We start from the raw sequence: 19,337 nt of genomic DNA on the forward strand, positions 1-19,337 counted from the left end.
CAAATATTGGAATTATTTTTGCACATTAGGCAACTGTGTAAAAGCCAGTGTAATAGTAAAAGTTCCACTGAAAAGTAAGAGAACTAGTCTATTAAACCCACATACACACATACACACACTACTTTTGCATTCGTTCCTTCTCTATCCTCCAAATATTTGAACTGTTCCTCACTTGGAGAAGACCCTTGACTGAAGTGTAACCCTGTAGTCAGTGAGAAGCAATGTCATTCTCTGGATCATCTATCTGATGATCTATCTATAGTACTTTAACAGCTTGAATAAGAGTAAACTGTTATCTCAATAGTGAACCAACAGCAGCAGCTGACAGTCAAAAGCAATAGATATCTATTCTCACACTTCCCTACAAGGAGAAAAGACTCAAGTGTATCTAAAGTCTTAATGATGCTAGAAAAAGGAAATAGTGACCCTGACCTCTCTCCTGGGGCACAAAATTTTGTATTAAGTAACCAATGTACACATGGGGTATTTTGCCCTTCTGTCCATAAAGGAGAGGAGAAGCATCCCCTCTCTGCCTATTTCTCTAGCCTAAGTCCCTGTTATTCCTCCATAAAAATCATGATTATGGCCAGGATGCTTAATACTATCCCTCCTGAGCACATCAAGCACTTGTCTCTTCAACTCTTCACCCATTTTGTTCCCCCTTCCTAGACCCTATATTTCCTCTTACACTAAGTCTTATCAGTCCTTAAAGGTTCCCTTCAAATCCCCTTTTTTATCACTATACAGCCTTCTAATATTATTTTTATATTACTTCTAATATTATTTTTTCTCCACTAAATCCTATAGAACTTTTTTTTACTTTCTTTTTGCGGTATGCGGGCCTCTCACTGCTGTGGCTTCTCCCGCTGTGGAGCACAGGCTCCTGACGCGCAGGCCCAGTGGCCATGGCTCACGGGCCTAGCCGCTCCGCAGCAGGTGGGATCCTCCCGGACTGGGCCACGAACCCGCGTTCCCTGCATCGGCAGGACTCCCAACCACTGTGCCACCAGGGAAGCCCCTAGAACTTATTTTTATACCTCTCTTACAGCACTTACCATATACTGTCTTTCTAACTACTGCCCATATAATATGGTGTCACTGAAACTCAGCCCTATGAGGGAATACAGGGGATATCTGGTCCAATTGCCTAAACAGTGCAGGAAGCCATTCTCCACACCTCCAGCAAATGTTTATCTTGCTTTGCTTGGCTTGTCAACCTCCTTCTGCTTCCAAGAATGGGAAGTGAACACTTTCTTTATTAAATATACGTATACAGAAGAGGTGCACAGTAGCGCCAGTAAATACCTGTTGAATGAATAAAAATACTTTATATTAAAGTTGAACTGCTCTAACGTTGAACTAGTTCTTCCTCATACTTAGTTCAAATGTGGCTCTCTGTCATTTTAACTCATAATAATTACTCTAGGGTTCTGCCTGCTTCTATACACATAGAAGACATGCTTTAATACAGATCCTATGAACTGGACAGCTACAGGTAAAAGCATGAAATTAGAACACTCCCTAACACCATACACAAAAATAAACTCAAAATGGATTAAACACCTAAATGTAGGGCCAGACAATATAAAACTCTTAGAGGAAAATAGAGGTAGAACACACTATGACATACATCACAGCAAGATCCTTTCTGACCCACCTCCTAGAGAAATGGAAATAAAAACAAAAATAAACAAATGGGACCTAATGAAACTTAAAAGCTTTTGCACAGCAAAGGAAACCATAAACAAGATGAAAAGACAACCTTCAAAATGGGAGAAAATATTTGCAAATGAAGCAACTGACAAATGATTAATCCCCAAAGTATACAAGCAGCTCATGCAGCTCAATATCAAAAAAACAAACAACCCAATCCAAAAATGGGCAAAAGACCTAAATAGACATTTCTCCAAAGAAGATATACAGATTGTCAACAAACACATGAAAGGATGCTCAACATCACTAATCATTAGAGAAATGCAAATCAAAACTACAATGAGATATCATCTCACACCGGTCAGAATGGCCATCATCAAAAAATCTAGAAACAATAAATGCTGGACAGGGTGTGGAGAAAATGGAACCCTCCTGCACTGTTGGTGGGAATGTAAATTGATACAGCCACTATGGAGAACAGTATGGAGGTTCCTTAAAAAACTACAAATAGAATAGAATTACCATATGACCCAGCAATCCCACTACTGGGCATATACCCTGAGAAAACCAGAATTCAAAAAGAGTCATGTACCAGAGTGTTCATTGCAGCTCTATTTACAGTAGCCAGGACATGGAAGCAACCTAAGTGTCCGTTGACAGATAAATGGATAAAGAAGATGTGGCACATATATACAATGGAATATTACTCAGCCATAAAAAGAAACGAAACTGAGTTATTTGTAGTGAGGTGGATGGACCTAGAGTCTGTCATACAGAGGGAAGTAAGTCAGAAAGAGAAAAACAAATACTGTATGCTAACACATATATATGGAATCTTTAAAAAAAAATGGTTCTGAAGAACCTAGGGGCAGGACAGGAATAAAGACGCATACGTAGAGAATGGACTTAAGGACACGGGGAGGGGGAAGGGTAAGCTGGGATGAAGTGAGAGAGTGGCATGGACATAAATACACTACCAAATGTAAAATAGATAGCTAGTGGGAAGCAGCCACATAGCACAGGGAGATCAGCTCGGTTCTTTGTGTCCACCTAGAGGGTTGGGATAGGGAGGGTGGGAGGGAGACGCAAGAGGGAGGATATATGGGGATATATGTTTATGTATAGCTGATTCACTTTGTTATACAGCAGAAACAACACACCATTGTAAAGTAATCATACTCCAATAAAAGTGTTAAAAAAAAAAACTAACAACAACAATAATGACAGATCATATGATGAAGAGTTTTATCTTGACCACGCCGAATATCCCCTTTAATCATCAAAGATAATTTCCAGACCCTCCCTTGGAAAACTTAACACTTAGACCATGGCATTGAGAACAGGGTTCAATGTTCCTCTGAACACCTAGATTATGGAATGTCTCTCTACTTGGGAAACAGTATTAATGCCCAGAACAGTACCAATATGCAGATAGTAAATATTCACTCAATACAGGTTGAAAATCTGTGTGATTGGCATAACCCTGGAATACCAGTACCATACCATCTCTAGAAGAAACGTATATTCATTCCTAATAATACTGTAGTCTATGTGCATTTTTTTAGACCATTTTATGGCATTCAAAAGACCACCTTGATTTTCCTTAAAGTCCGCTTGTCAACTTTTCACAAGAGAACTGAAGATGAAGCCTGTTGAAGCATGAAGTGAAGACGGAGTATAGTGTGCCTATGCAGACATACGTGGAAGGGAGAGTGTCAAATTGTAGAAACAGCAGATGGACCAAGCTCCACATTAAACAGAACAGGTTGAGAGTAGAGATATCCTTTGCTGTATTTTTTCATTCCTTTAACTTTCAGTCCTTCAGGAAATCAAATCTCTCATCAACACAGAAAGAATAGTGTAATTTATCAGCCATGTTATTGTTTTCTCACAGTAGACATAGTGTTCTCAGGCCTACATTGGATAGTATTAGGTGCATTTGACTTTCATCATCTTCAAAAAATGTACTGTTGCTTTTCTAAGTCTAACAGTTAACAATCTTTTAAGTGTAAATATATTTTTTCAATATTTTCAAACTCTTTAATCACTTGAGTTGTTTGAGTTCCAGTTTTATTTATTAATTTCCACCATGTCCTTGTGTTAGAACAGAGAAAGGAGAACACTTGGTGGCAAAGGGTTGTATCATAATTTTTTATATCCTACTAAAATAAACAATGAAATACATGTATGTTTTGGTCAAAATATTCTGCTAATTTAATCTAGATTTCATAGAGAGAGGTTCTTTACAAGGAGGTAGGACAGTAGTTTCCAGACAGGTGTCCAAGTTAACAAGGAGGAGACTGCAGTATTCTGTCCCTTGAAATGATTATGACAATTGACAAATTACATAATCACTTTACTCATTAGTACTGTGATTGAAATTAAAGTGTATGAAGCAATAAACTTTAGTTAATTAATTCCTGATGTTGTATGGCTTTCTATTATTTTCCAAAGCTGTTCTATTGCTTTTTGCCCCAAAGGAATTTAGGGAAAATTTTTTAAAAAGCTTTTCTCTATGATTACATAATGTGCTGTGCACTCTGAAATGAATTATGTTCTTAAATATGTATATTATGTGTAAACAATGATGCAGTTTTTATCACCCATGGTGAGCAATGAAGTCCTTCATAACTGAATCAATGAAATGTCTTGATTTTATCACACTGCCACCATGATTCATAAGAAGTACATAGAGATCCATCATTGAAATGAGAGAAATCTCTTCCAGCTTCAATAATGAAAACCAAAAGCAATATGTGCCTAGAGATTAGATCATCTTTCAGTTACAGTGCATCATTGCAGGTTTTCAAATTACAAATATGTAGTTTTCTGAGTGGCAAATTTCATGGCTGAGGGAGTACAGATTAGTTTTCCAGTTCACAACAAGGTATGTGGAATTCAGGAAGGTTTTGGGCACTTGGGGACTGGATGGAGCACATGGTTCAATGTTATTCATAAGAAGATTTCAATAAGAAGTAGTTCTGGAGCTATGGAGCTGCAGTATTAACAAAGGTGTGAGTCTTTAAAGCCTATAACCTAAACATGGGCATTCACTGCCAATGAGATCTGTCAGTGCGCTGGGAGCAGTAAGCATGGTATAGAATCATGGTTTCTATTGCCCCTATCATTACCCTAGCTGCACACCCTTTGGGAGGCTACCCAACAGTCTCAGGACAATTTTCACATGCACTTTGTAAACTGTAGAACATCTTGGTGTAGAGTGACAAGAGTTATGGGGCTCTTTTATTGTGTGCCAAAAAGAAGATTTTAGGTCCAAGTAAGACATATTTGTCTTGCTTGTCCAGGTCTGTCAATCAATGGCATTTATTGAGCTCCCACTGTCTGTAAAGATTCTTACTTGAAGAAAGTTGACTCAGAAAGGAAGAAGATGATGGAGGAGAGAGGGATAAATTAGGAGCTTGAGATTAACATATATACACTACTATGTATAAAATAGGTAAACAAAAAGGACCTATTGTATAGCACAGGGGACTATATCTAATATCTTATAATAACCTGTAGTGGAAAAGAATCTGAAAAAGAATGTATACACATATGTATATATGAATCACTTTGCTGTACGCTTGAAACAAACACGACATTGTAAATTAACTACACTTCAATTTAAATAATTTGGTCACTTGAAAACAAGGAAGAAAGTGAGAGCCTCTGCTTTCCAACTGCTAAGGAAGAAAAGACAACAAATGAATATGCAGTGGAGGCTTATTTTTAATCCAACATTCTCAGAGAGCACATTCAGATAACTGAGGCTGTTTTGTTTTGTTTTGTTTTTAATGGATGCTTATTTTAGCCATGTTAGTCATAAAGATGTGACACCAGACTGCTTTTTAAGAAAGGACTTGCTGCCCACCAGCAAGGAGTATGGTTTGTCTCAGCTTCCAGCTTCTTCTCAGGACAGCCCCTGGCCAATCACCAAGCAAGGCAGTAGTACCAGAGCCTAGCATTTCCTTCCAGAGGAAGACTCCTCCAATGGGCAAGCTTTGCTCTGGGGGATCCTGGTGGGAGAAGTGCACTGTGATCTAATGGCCTCCCTATACAACCCTGCTTCTGCTCTTTTCCTTTCACAGATGTTACTCACCAGTAAATCTTTTGCATGCCTAATTCCATCTCTAAGCTCCTTTGTGGAGAACCCAACTTGCAACAGAGAGTCTTTACAATTTATTTATAATTTTTTTCTGTAATAAAAAATGAATGAGATACTGATACATGCTACAACATGCATGAACCTTGAAAACAATATGCTAAGTGAAACAAGCCACAAAAGATGGCACATTGTATGATTCTATTTTTATGAAATGTCCAGAATACACGAATCCACAGAGGCAGAAAGTAGATTAGTGGTTGTCAGGGCCTGGGAAGATGACGAGATGGAAGGTGATTGCTAATTGGCATAGGATTATTTTGGGGGGTGAGAAAAGTGTTCTAAAATTCCAATTTTAGTATATGTGCTGCCAAAGTGAGCACAAAAGTGTTCCAAAATTGATTGTGGTAATGGTTGCACATTATAACTCTGAATATAATAAAAGCTACTGAACTGTATATTTTAAATAGGTAGATTTGAGATATATGAATTATCTCAATAAAGGCATTAAAAATTTATTTTTTATACACTATCCTATTTTCTGAAACACACTATACTCATAACACTGACACTATGGGACTGCAGGAGGACATGTGCCCAATCCTTTAGACAGTTGTCATTTCTCAGTATATAAGCATAGAGCAGCCTAGCTCTTCTATTTGGGAGATCTGAAGTGAAAACCAAACAACCAAATTTGTAACATCATTAAACTAAATTTGCATATAATTCTAAGGTTTTAACCTTCCTCTTTTGGACAACGTGAAAGCCATGGCTCTCTGAGAAAGTGTTCTCTCATTGTTTAGAAGCTTACTTTTCTATTACTTTTGTGATTAGGATAACTAAGGTGTCCAGAATTCATTTTGTGCATAGGTGTGTATATTAGGATGTACCTGCAACAGGATGTTATGTGAGATTTTTCCTTTTGACGCAGAATTGTCAAAGGTGCTAAGCAATCCATGCTTAAAAGGGAATGGTCTATGAGCTACCTAAAGTGGGGATGAGACATGAGCTTACTAAAAGGAGGCAAAACTGGCCTTGCTACCACTAGCCATCACTTCATCTCCTCTGTAGAATCTGTAAAAGGACAGGGTTGTCATTAAATTCTCTGCTTTGTGAGGAATCAATGTTCACGATGAGAGGCTACAGTCTCTCCCTAAAGCCAAGAGTAGGATGTGAAGATATTACTGAGAGATTATATGGGGTGCCTCTAAGAAAGGGATTCATGTATTTCATTCCCTGGCTAGATGTCTGTTTGGGCAGCTAACCAGAAGATCTGTCTCAGAAGAGTACTGGAGAGAGATAGTATATCTAAGCTAGGACATACCAGTGGGTCAACCTATATTTCCACCATTTGGCATGGCAAGGATATATGAGTTTCTGGTGGACCACATGGATGCCACAGAAGGTAGTCAGAGGTGTACCAATTTATTGTATTCCATGTAAGACAGCTACTTGCAGAGCACAGGGATTCTAACAGTAAGAAGCTGTGGGTTAGATGAATAGTATTAGGAGAGGGGAGGTGGGATAATGAAAAGGGTGGGGTGGGCAGATGACAGAGGGGCAGAATGCAGAATTTAAGTCACATAATTTAATGAGTTAATCTTTGTAAAGGTACACCCAGTGTTAGGTCAGAGTTTTCATGTATTAAGTACTGCAATTATTACCACCATTTAATTCTGGTTTCCCAGAATGAAGCCTGCAGTTAAACAATCAAAACTGCTTATTTTACTCAATCAATAGTTTCTACTACTTGGATCACTGCGATTAACACTACACTTTTCAAACCACATTTCCTCAAATTCATTCTTTAAGGAAAACACCAATTCGTTTCCTATTACAGACAATTGAAAAAATCTGCATGCTAATCAACATCCTCTCTACTCAATTTCAATCTACAAATATTCAAAAGCAAACTACAATAAACATCTGGTGGGTAATACATTTCTACTTCTCTCTAATGCAGTAATATGTTATTCTTGAGAAGTCCTGCACACATATTTTCAACCTCTAAGTCATTTAGGAAGAAAAAGAGAGTAGCATACCAGCACAGTGACATCAAAATATTGAAGACAAAAGATTGAAGATTTCAAGAAAGCAAGCAGACTTAACCCACTGATTAATTTCTATATTTTAGGAAAGCTTAGTCTTACCCTATACATCAGGAAAGCATGAATCAATTAAAGTCATGATCATCAAAACTAAAATCTCACTGGGAGAAACACCAAGCAATGAGTTTTACAAGGGCAAATATTGGGTCCAAACTATCTCTGTGTCCCCCATATCTAAGCCAAAGTCTATCCATGTGGGTTTAATAAGAGTGTAGATAAAAGTTTGAGGGTATGCATGGAGAGAATAATCTTTTCCTATTTCTCCATCACTTTCTAAACCTAGTCAGTCATGACATGTTATCAGTTTTATCCTAGAAATGTCTCTGGAATTTCCTACTTCTCTTAAAACTCCCTCCAAAATTCTACTAGAGCTTTGATCTCTCTTACACTCTTAACACAACAATCTCTCCAACAGTTTCTTCTCTTGCAGCATCTCTAAATAACAGATCAGATATATCACTCTCCTACTGCCAAATTTCTACTGATCCTGGTTTGTGTATAGCATACAATCTGACCATATTAGTGAAAAAAATACAAAACCCTTGTAATCAGGCTCCACGCTACTTCTTTATGTTCATTTCTGGCCATTCCCTCACCAAATCTCATGGACCTATATATTAGCAACACCCAATACATACACCATCAACAAACCATGTTCCTGTATGCTTTTCTATGCCAGCATACTACCTTCCCCATTCTTTATTCACTCAGTAACAACCATTTTCCTAGTAAGTACTGCATTGGGTGTTAGATAGAACCTTATACTGAACTCAATAGAAATTTTTTATTTTATATCAATACACATCTCTGATGTTACCTCTGTCTTAAAGCCTTATCCAACTTCCTCAGACAGAGGTAGGGGTATTCTTATTATAATTTGGTTTTACTCTAATATTTTTATCTTTCAATTATTTGTATATGTTTGTATCTTTTCCACTAAACATCAGGGGCTTTACCTCTCACCTATATCCCTGACAGGCAACAGAGTGCTGGATTTGAAAAATAAATTTAACTTTAAAAGCATAATGAATGAATGATCAAAGTGACAAAAACAGACACTCAGATATTTGAACAACAAAAGAAATTCAAGAATTCAGACTCTATAAGTTCTAAACTAATGATGCCTCAGACAAGGCCCAGACAGAAATTTATGAAGTTTATCTTTTAATGAAAGAATTTGATTATAAAATGTACCTTAGAAAAAGGTGGAAAAAAAGGATATTAAAAGTAATTGAGTTAATTATTTTAAGTATGTAAAAAAAATTAAGATAAAAAGTACTTACTTCCCCAGGGCCCTGAACCAAGATGGCAAAGTAGAAGGATGTGCTCTCACTCCCTCTTGCAAGAACACCAGAATCACAACTAACTGCTGAACAATCATCAACAGAAAGACACTGGAACTCACCACAAAAGATACCCCACAATCAAAGACAAAGGGGAAGCCGCAATGAGACGGTAGGGGCGGTGCAATCACAATAAAATCAAATCCCATAACTGCTGGGTGGGTGACTCACAAACTAGAGAACACTTATACCACAGAAGTCCACCCACTGGAGTGAAGGTTCTGAGCCCCACGTCAGGCTTCTAAACCTGGGGGTCTGGCAATGGGAGGAGGAATTCCTAGACAATCAGATTTTGAAAGTTAGTGGGATTTGATTGCAGGACTCCGACAGGACTGGAGGAAACAGAGACTCCACTCTTGGAGGGCACACACAAAATAGTGTGCGCATCGGCACCCAGGGGAAGGAGCAGTGACCCCCAAGGGAGACTGAAACAGACCTACCTGCTAGTGTTAGAGGGTCTACTGCAGAGGCGGTGGGTGGCTGTGGCTCACTCTGAGGACAAGGACACTGGCAGAAGAAGTTCTGGGAAGTACTCCTTAGCGTGAGCCCTCCCAGAGTTCGCCATTAGCCCCATCAAAGAGCCCAGTTAGGCTCCAGTGTTGGGTGCCTCAAACAACCAACAGGGAGGGAGCCCAGCCCTACCCATCAAGAGTCAAGCGGATTAAAGTTTTACTGAGCTCTGCCCACCAGAGAAACAGTCAGCTCTACCCACCATGAGTCCCTCCAATCAGGAAACCTACACAAGCCTCTAAGAGAGCCTCATCCACCAAAGGGCAGGCAGAAGAAGCAAGAAGAACTACAATCCTGCAGCCTGTGGAACAAAAACAACATTCACAGAAAGACAGACAGGATGAAAAGGCAGAGAGCTATGTACCAGATGAAAGAACAAGATAAAACCCTAGAAAAATAACTAAATGAAGTGGAGATAGGCAAGTTTCCAGAAAAAGAATTTAGAATGATAGTGAAGATGATCCAGGACCTCGGAAAAATAATGGAGGAAAAGATCGAGAAGATGCAAGAAATGTTTAACAAAGACCTAAAAGAATTAAATAACAAACAAACAGAGATGGATAATACAATAACTGAAATGAAAACTACATTAGAAGGAGTCAATGGCAGAATAACTGAGGCAAAAGAACGGATAAGTGACCTGGAAGACAGAATGGTGGAATTCACTGCTGCGGAACAGAATAAAGAAAAAAGAATGAATAGAAATGAAGACAGCCTAAGAGACCACTGGGACAACATTAAATGCAACAACATTGGCATAATGGGGGTCCCAGAAGGAGAAGAGAGACAGAAAGGACCCAAGAAAATATTTGAAGAGATTATAGTCGAAAACTTCCCTAACATGGGAAAGGAACTGGCCACCCAAGTCCAGGAAGCACAGAGAGTCCCAAACAGAATAAACCAAAGGAGAAACACACTGAGACACATAGTAATCAAATTGACAAAAATTAAAGACAAAGAAAAATTATTGAAAGCAGCAAGGGAAAAATGACAAATAACATACAAGGGAACTGCCATAAGGTTAACAGTTGATTTCTCAGCAGAAACTAAACAATCCAGAAGGGAGCGGCATGATATACTTAAAGTGATGAAAGGGAAGAACCTACAACCAAGATTAACCTACCTGGCAAGGATCTCATTCAGGGATCTCATTCAGAGGTCTCATTCAGATTCGATGGAGAAATCAAAAGCTTTACAGACAAACAAAAGCTAAGAGAATTCAGCACCACCAAACCAGCTCTACAACAAATGCTTAAGGAACTTCTCTAAGTGGGAAACACAAGAGAAGATAAGGACCTACAAAACCAAACACAAAACAATTAAGAATATTGTCATAGGAACATTCATATCAATAAGTACCTTAAACATGAATGGATCAAAAGCTACAACCAAAAGACACAGGCTTTCTGAATGGATACAAAAACAAGACCCATATATATGATGTCTGCAAGAGAACCACATCAGACCTAGGGACACATACAGACTGAAAGTGAGGGGATGGAAAAAGATATTCCATGCAAATGCATATCAAAAGAAAGCTGGAGTAGCAATACTCATATCAGATAAAATAGACTTTAAAATAAAGAATGATTTAAGACACAAGGAAGGACAATACATAATCATCAAGGGATCAATCCAAGAAGAAGATATAACAATTATAAATGTATATGCACCCAACATAGGAGCACCACAATACATAAGGCAACTGCTAACAGCTATAAAAGAGGAAATCAAGAGTAACACAATAAAACTGGGGGACATTAACACCTCACGTACACCAATGGACAGATCATCCAAAGTGAAAATAAATAAGGAAACAGAAGCTTTAAATGACACAACAGACCAGATAGATTCAATTGATATTTATAGGACATTCCACCCAAAAACAGCAGATTACACTTTCTTCTCAACTGCACATGGAACATTCTCCAGGATAGATCCCACCTTGGGTCACAAATCAAGCCTCAGTAAATTTAAGAAAATTGAAATCATATCAAGCATCTTTTCTGACCACAACTCTATGAGATTAGGAATGAATTACAGGGAGAAAAACGTAAAAAACACAAACACATGGAGGCTAAACAATACATTACTAAATAACAAAGAGCTCACTGAAGAAATCGAAGAGGAAATAAAAAAATACCTAGAGACAAATGACAATGAAAATGTAATGATCCAAAACCTATAGGATGCAGCAAAAGCAGTTTTAAGAGGGAAGTTTATAGCTATACAAGCCTACCTCAAGAAACAAGAAAAATCTCAAATAAAAAATCTAACCTTCCACCTAAAGGAACCAGAGAAAGAAGAACAAACAAAACCCAAAGTTAGCAGAAGGACAGAAATCATAAAGATCAGAGCAGAAATAAATGAAATAGAAACAAAGAAAACAATGGCAAAGATCAATAAAACTAAAAGCTGGTTCCTTGAGAAGATAAACAAAATTGATAGCCCATTAGCCAGACTCCTCAAGAAAAAGAGGGAGAGGACTCAAATCAATAAAATTAGAAATGAAAAAGGATAAGTTACAACAGACACCGCAGAAATACAAAGCATCCTAAGACACTACTACAAGGAACTCCATGCCAATAAAATGGACAACCTGGAAGAATTGGACAAATTCTTAGAAAGGTATAACCTTCCAAGACTGAACCAGGAAGAAATACAAAATATGAACAGACCAATCACAAGTAATGAAATTGAAACTGTGATTAAAAATCTTCCAACAAACAAAAGTCCAGGACCAGATGGCTTCACAGGTGAATTCTATCAAACATTTAGAGAAGAGTTAACACCCATCCTTCCCCAACTCTTCCAAAAAATTGCAGAGAAAGGAACATTCCCAAACTCATTCTATGAGGCCACCATCACCCTGGAGAAAGACACTACAAAAAAAGAAAATTACAGACCAATATCACTGATAAATATAGATGCAAAAATCCTCAACAAAATACTACCAAACTGAATCCAACAACACATTAAAAGGATTATATACCATGATCAAGTGGGATTTATCCCCGGGATGCAAGTGTTCTTCAATATACGCAAATCAAGCAATGTGATACACCATATTAACAAATTGAAGAAGAAAAACCATATCATCATCTCAATAGATGCAGAAAACGCTTTTGACAAAATTCAACACCCATTTACGATAAAAACTCTCCAGAAAGTGGGCATAGAGGGAACCTACCTCGACATAATGAGGGCCATATATGACAAACCCACAGCAAACATCATTCTCAATGGTGAAAAACTGAAAGCATTTCCTCTAAGATCAGGAACAAGACAAGGATGCACAGTCTCACCACTATTATTCAACATCGTTTTGGAAGTCCTAGCCATGGCAATCAGAGAAGAAAAAGAAATAAAAGGAATACAAATTAGAAAAGAAGAAGTAAAACTGTCACTGTTTGCAGATGACATGATACTATACATAGAGAATCCTAAAGATGCCACCAGAAAACTACTAGAACTAATCAATGAATTTGGTAAAGTTGCAGGGTACAAAGCTAACGCACAGAAATCTCTTGCATTCCTATACACTAATGATGAAAAATCTGACAGAGAAATTAAGGAAACACTCCCATTTACCACTGCAACAAAAAGAATAAAATACCTAGGAATAAACCTACTGGGGAGACAAAAGACTTGCATGCAGAAAATTATAAGACACTGATGAAAGAAATTAAAGGTGAAACCAACAGATGGAGAGATATACCATGTTCTTGGCTTGGAAGAAACAATATTGTGAAAATGACTATACTAGCCAAAGCAATCTACAGAATCAATGCAATCCCTATCAAATTACCAATGGCATTTTTTACAGAACTAGAACAAAAAATCTTAAAATTTGTATGGAGACGCAAAACACCCCAAATAGCCAAAACAGTCTTGAGGGAAAAAAGCGGAGGTGGAGGAATCACATTCTCTGACTTCATACTATACTACAAAGCTACAGTAATCAAGACAGTATGGTACTGGCACAAAAACAGAAATATAGATCAATGGAACAAGAGAGAAAGCCGAGAGATAAACCCACGCACCTATGGTCAACTAATCTATGACAAAGGAAGCAAAGATATACAGTGGAGAAAAGACAGTCTCTTCAATAAGTGGTGCTGGGAAGACTGGACAGCTACATGTAAAAGAATGAAATTAGAACACTCCCAAACACCATACACAAAAATAAACTCAAAGTGGATTAGAGACCTAAACATAAGACCAGACAGTATAAAGCTTTTAGAGGAAAACTTAGGAAGAACACCCTTTGACATAAATCACAGCATTATCTTTTCTGATTCACCTTCTAGAGTAATGGAAATAAAAACAAAAATAAACAAATTGGACCTAATGAAACTTCAAAGCTTTTGCACAGCAAAGGAAACCATAAGCAAGACAAAAAGACAACCCTCAGAATGGGAGAAAATATTTGCAAATGAAGCAACTGACAAAGGATCAATCTACAAAATTTACAAGCAGCTCATGCAGCTCAATATCAAAAAACAAACAACCCAATCCCAAAATGGGCAGAAGACCTAAACAGACATTTCTCCATAGAAGACATACAGATGGCCAAGAAGCACATGAAAAGCTGCTCAACATCACTAATTATTAGAGAAATGCAAATCAAAACTACAATGAGGTATCATCTCACACCAGTTAGAATGGGCATCATCAGAAAATCTACAAACAATAAATGCTGGGCAGGGTGTGGAGAAAAGGGAACCCTCTTGCCCTGTTGGTGGGAATGTAAATTGATACAGCCACTATGGAGAACAGTATGAAGGTTCCTTAAAAAAACTAAAACTAGAATTACCATATGACCCACCTATCGCACTACTGGGCATATACCCAGAGATAACCACAATTCAAAAAGACACATGCACCCCAGGGTTCATTGCAGCACTATTTACAATAGCCAGGTCATGGAAGCAACCTAAACACCCATCGACAGATGAATGAATAAAGAAGATGTGGTACATACATACAATGGAATATTACTCAGCCATAAAAAGCAATGAAATTGGGTCATTTATTGAGACGTGGATGGATCTAGAGACTGTCATACAAAGTGAAGTAAATCAGAAAGAGAAAAACAAATATCGTATATTAATGTGTCTATGTGGAACGTAGAAAAATGGTACAGATGAACCAGTTTGCAGGGCAGAAGTTGAGATACAGATGTAGAGAACAAATGTATGGACACCAAGGGGGGAAAGCGGTGGGGCGGGGTGGGGGTGGTGGTGTGATGAATTGAGCGATTGGGATTGACATGTACACAGTGATGTGTATAAAGTTGATGACTAATAAGAACCTGTTGTGTAAAAAATTAAATAAAATACAATTCAAATATTCAAAAAAATATTCAGTTTCTAATATCATTTATGTATTCCTTAATATAAATAACCTAGTAAATTATTAACTCTTATTTTGAATTGCTTTTTCACTGATACATGAAATCCATTAATCTGTAATACTTCTAACCCTACTAATCACAGATGAGAAGTAACAGAATCACCCATGTTCCAATAGAATTTGTTTCCCGGCCTGAGACCTCTAATGCAGTGCTTTTCCCTGCCCCAACTTAACATTTTAATATTTGTTGATTCTGATCAAACAGTGATTATACATCACTCTTTTGTCACACAGTGGATCATATTCCAAATTGGCAGGCACTGTGAGCATACATAAAATCTAATATCAAGTTTCTATTTCCTTGTTTGAACTCACAGTGATAACAGTCCTCAGAGGCAAGCTATTACTTGTAATTTGTGTATTATTTGCACAGTTCAGTTCATACACACACGTGTGTGTGTGTTTTTATGTATAAATTGTGATTTTGCTTAATGAGTGTGCAGATAGATATGACAGAATAGATTACTTCCTGTTCTAAATATGAATTCACAGAAAATGTTATCATTGATATACAGTTTCTAAAGATGGGAATCTAATATTTTTCATTGTAGCATTTATAGAAAAGTATGGGAAAAAATGTGGAGGCCTCTATATCTCTAAATTTGGTCACTGGAAAAGCGAAAGATGTTTTATTTCAATAGTAAGAGACAATAGACAATTATTTTAAATAATTTTTCAAGGAGAGAAAATAAAATTTTAAAAATATAAAAAAGCAGAGGAAAATTACACTTGTTTTCAAAACGGTAAAATGATGGTTCCCACAGCAGGAAAAAAATATGTTGGTAGAGAAAACTGAGGATATAGGAAAGTCCAAACTGCATTTTCTGTGCTTTACTTTGCTGTTTCTTCATGGCCCAGTATGAATCATATTATAAAATGTAAAATGAAAGGTATAATAGCATGATAAAATACTTTGAAGTATTCTAATATGCCACCTTTGGTCCCACTTTTAAATATTAGATATATTAAAGAAAATAGATTAATAGATACACCAATAATATACTTAAATACATAGTTTGTTACCATATATATATATATAGCTTACATATGTAATTGGACTCATGGTTTGTGATTCTTAATTTTATGTGTCAACGTGCCTGGGCTAAGAAATTCCCAGATAGCTGATAAAACATTATTATCATCCAAATTGTTGAAAAGCCAAATACAACAAAAAGGTGGAGTAAAAATGAATTCTCTCTCTGCTTAAGCTGGAACACTGATCTTCTGACCTTGTTCATCAATGTCCTGTCCTGGTTCTTTGGTCTTCGGACTTGAACCAGGACTTAGGCCACTGGCCCCTTGGTTTTAGGGCCATCAGATTCAGACTAGGACTTACATCATTGGCTCCTCTGGTTCTTAAGACATCAGGTTGGGACTGGAACTACAGCACCCGCTTTACCAGGCCTCCAGCTTATAGATGTTAGATTGTGGGACTTCTCAGTCTTCATAATTGTATGAGTGAATTCCTCATAATAAATCTCTTTCTGTATATCTTTCTATATATCATATTGGTTCTGTTTCTCTGGAGAACCCTGACTAATACATGACTTCGTTCAAACAATGAAGAGAGGAAATTCTTTCACCAATATGTTAAAACACTTCTAAGGTTTAGCCTTTATCACACCAAGTAGATGAAAAAAAAATATGAACAATGTTATGGCTACATTTTTTGAAAGCAGTATAATACAAATACAATTTAATAATACATTTAAATAAATATTAATGATAATAATAACTCCATGGAAACAAAGGCCGATACGAAAATAATATAAAATATTTAGAAAAAAATGGAAATTAAAACACTATCATTTAATAACTTGTTTAAGGAGCCAAATAGTGGTTACATCTTATCTCATACCTTTGCTTGCTTTTATTTAAAAGTAAACATAAAAATAAATCAATTTTAATTATTCAACCCCAAATTTTTTAAAAACATCCATAGGGATAGATTAATGAAATTAAAGGTATACTATACTAATTTATTAAAATATGGTAGCATTAAATTGCAAATATAAAGGATTTTTCACAAAAATATATCAGCAAAATTAAAAATGAAAATGAGGGTGTAAAAACTAAAGAATTTTAAAAGTATAATTATAATTTTAAAGTGTAATAATAAAGCAAAAAACTTCAATCAAATGAATGATTTTTGACATAGGCATAATACAATAACTGGCAGAACTTTTTTTTTTTTTTTTTTTTGCGGTACGCAGACCTCTCACTGTTGTGGCCTCTCCTGTTGCAGAGCACAGGCTCCGGACGCGCAGGCTCAGTGGCCATGGCTCACGGGCCCAGCCACTCCGCAGCATGTGGGATCTTCCCGGACCAGGGCACGAACCCATGTCCCCTGCATCGGCAGGCGGACTCTCAACCACTGCTCCATCAGGGAACCATATTCTATAATCTACTCATGTTATAGACAAAAAAATGTACTAATCTTCCTAATTTTTTCTATGAGGAAAAATAGGATTATTTATTTTAAAACCTATTAAATATATTTCCAAATAATTAAATAATGGTAATATCAACAATTGATTAAGTACTGCATTTTGAGTCAAGCACAGGAGAATGTACCTTACATTATCTGACTTATTCCACATAACAACATCCCCATGTTAGGTGTTATAATCTCCACTTTATACATGAAGCAACTGAGCTCAGAGTTAATGTTACATGCCCAAGGTCATCATCAGTAACTCTCAGAGCTAAAACATAAACCTAGTTCTATCTCACTCAAAAGTTTATTTTCTTAACCACTAAGTCATACTACCTCCCAACTGAAGTCATTATTATATACCTATCATATTATCTAATTATGCTTACTTACAGAAGAATTCATGATTTCCTCACTAAAGGTACTGCCATAAAAAGCACTGCCTCTCGAAACCAGTTTATCATCTGCTGACTCAAAGAAAGCAAAATGAAATTGCTAAAACTAAAGTAAATAAATAGGAACTTGCCAGAAAGATTTTCTGTGTACTCTGAGACTTCTCTTTTCTTCACATCCACCAACTTGTTGAAGTGACTTGCTTCTCCCAGGACTGTTACATAACCTATATCAAAATATCCCAGACTGAAATTAAGGTGATTGTTTGTAACCCGTCTCTTTACTTCTACATTTCTGTTCTATTGGCAGCAACTTTATTTGCTGGCCCAGATGGCAACCACAAACTTTTCAATTTGATCAGAGCCAAAAGCTTTGCTCTTCTCTGCCAGTGCATTCCTTGTTTATTCACTCAGCTCTACATCAGGAACTTCACAGGAAAACAAAAATATAAAAGGGAATAAGGGAGTTATTCCAACTGAGCTTAGATATTCCTGATAATCTATTTTTGGAGGATTGTGTAAATAGAAAATAAAAGTCCAAAGAGAAAGTCAACCCCTGGACACTGATGTAAACATGTCCCAATGTCAGGAACTATCACTTGGCAGGGTAAGACTGGGCCAAGACAGCCAGGCTCAGCCCTTCTGGCATGTGTAAGCCAGGGCAGGGCCTCCCACTAAGCATCGTAACAGTGGTGGACAGTGACTGGGCAGGAGCCCATCATAAACATTTGGGGCAAGATAGCATATGATGGTGCTTGATGGGCAATGAGAAAACCTACTCCGAACTTGAGTGTTAGATCCTGGTGAAGTGGCCTGTAAAAGGCAGTTTTTGGAATTTAAGGTAATTATGCTGAAGTTTAAAGAGATACGTTTGGTGGAAAAACAAGTTGGTAACTAGAAGAGGGTAACTAGAAAGATCTCACACTAGATAGAAAAATTAGCCTTGACAACAACTTGACCATGTATCTCACCAGGGTTCAGGGAGATTTGAAGTTTGATGTCTTCTGATACCATTTGCTATTAAATCAATTCGTTCTGTTGAACTGCAGTGAATTCTAACTTCTGTAAGTTGTACCCATTGAAATGCTCATTTGTGTTTATTTTCATCAAGCCTGAAACCCACTCCTGCAGAAAATTCAGGTCTATCCACTCTCAAGAGACCATGTGGGACTGGACAAAAAGCTCTTGCCTGTACCTGCACCTGGCTGAGCACTAGGGCTGCCACCCCAGGATGCAGAATTTGTGCACTGCACAATTCCAGGGAGCACTGCTCACATGACAATTAAGTGAGTAGCGCTCCCAGGAGTTATGTAGTACACAAAATGCACAGCTGTATGTTCAGGCTCTGTCTAAGGCCCACAGATAGTAGGGTAATTTCAG

The 19,337-nt window shown here is 37.3% G+C and overlaps 1 protein-coding gene across 1 annotated transcript in view; it reads right to left on the reverse strand.

Moving 5' to 3' along the window:
- NAALADL2 (N-acetylated alpha-linked acidic dipeptidase like 2) overlaps window positions 1–19,337 on the reverse strand; it is a 1,488,397-nt gene that overhangs the window by 1,110,972 nt on the left and 358,088 nt on the right. The window contains exon 4 of the mRNA XM_022571899.2: window positions 1–19,337. This exon is cut by the window's left edge and continues 56,343 nt beyond it; it is cut by the window's right edge and continues 31,665 nt beyond it. The gene's annotated coding sequence lies outside the window, so the exon portion shown is untranslated.

The sequence above is a fragment of the Delphinapterus leucas genome, chromosome 4, assembly GCF_059928025.1.
Source record: "Delphinapterus leucas isolate spDelLeu-1000000601 "Yukka" chromosome 4, BTC_Dleu_Yukka2, whole genome shotgun sequence".
NCBI classification, from domain to species: domain Eukaryota; kingdom Metazoa; phylum Chordata; class Mammalia; order Artiodactyla; family Monodontidae; genus Delphinapterus; species Delphinapterus leucas.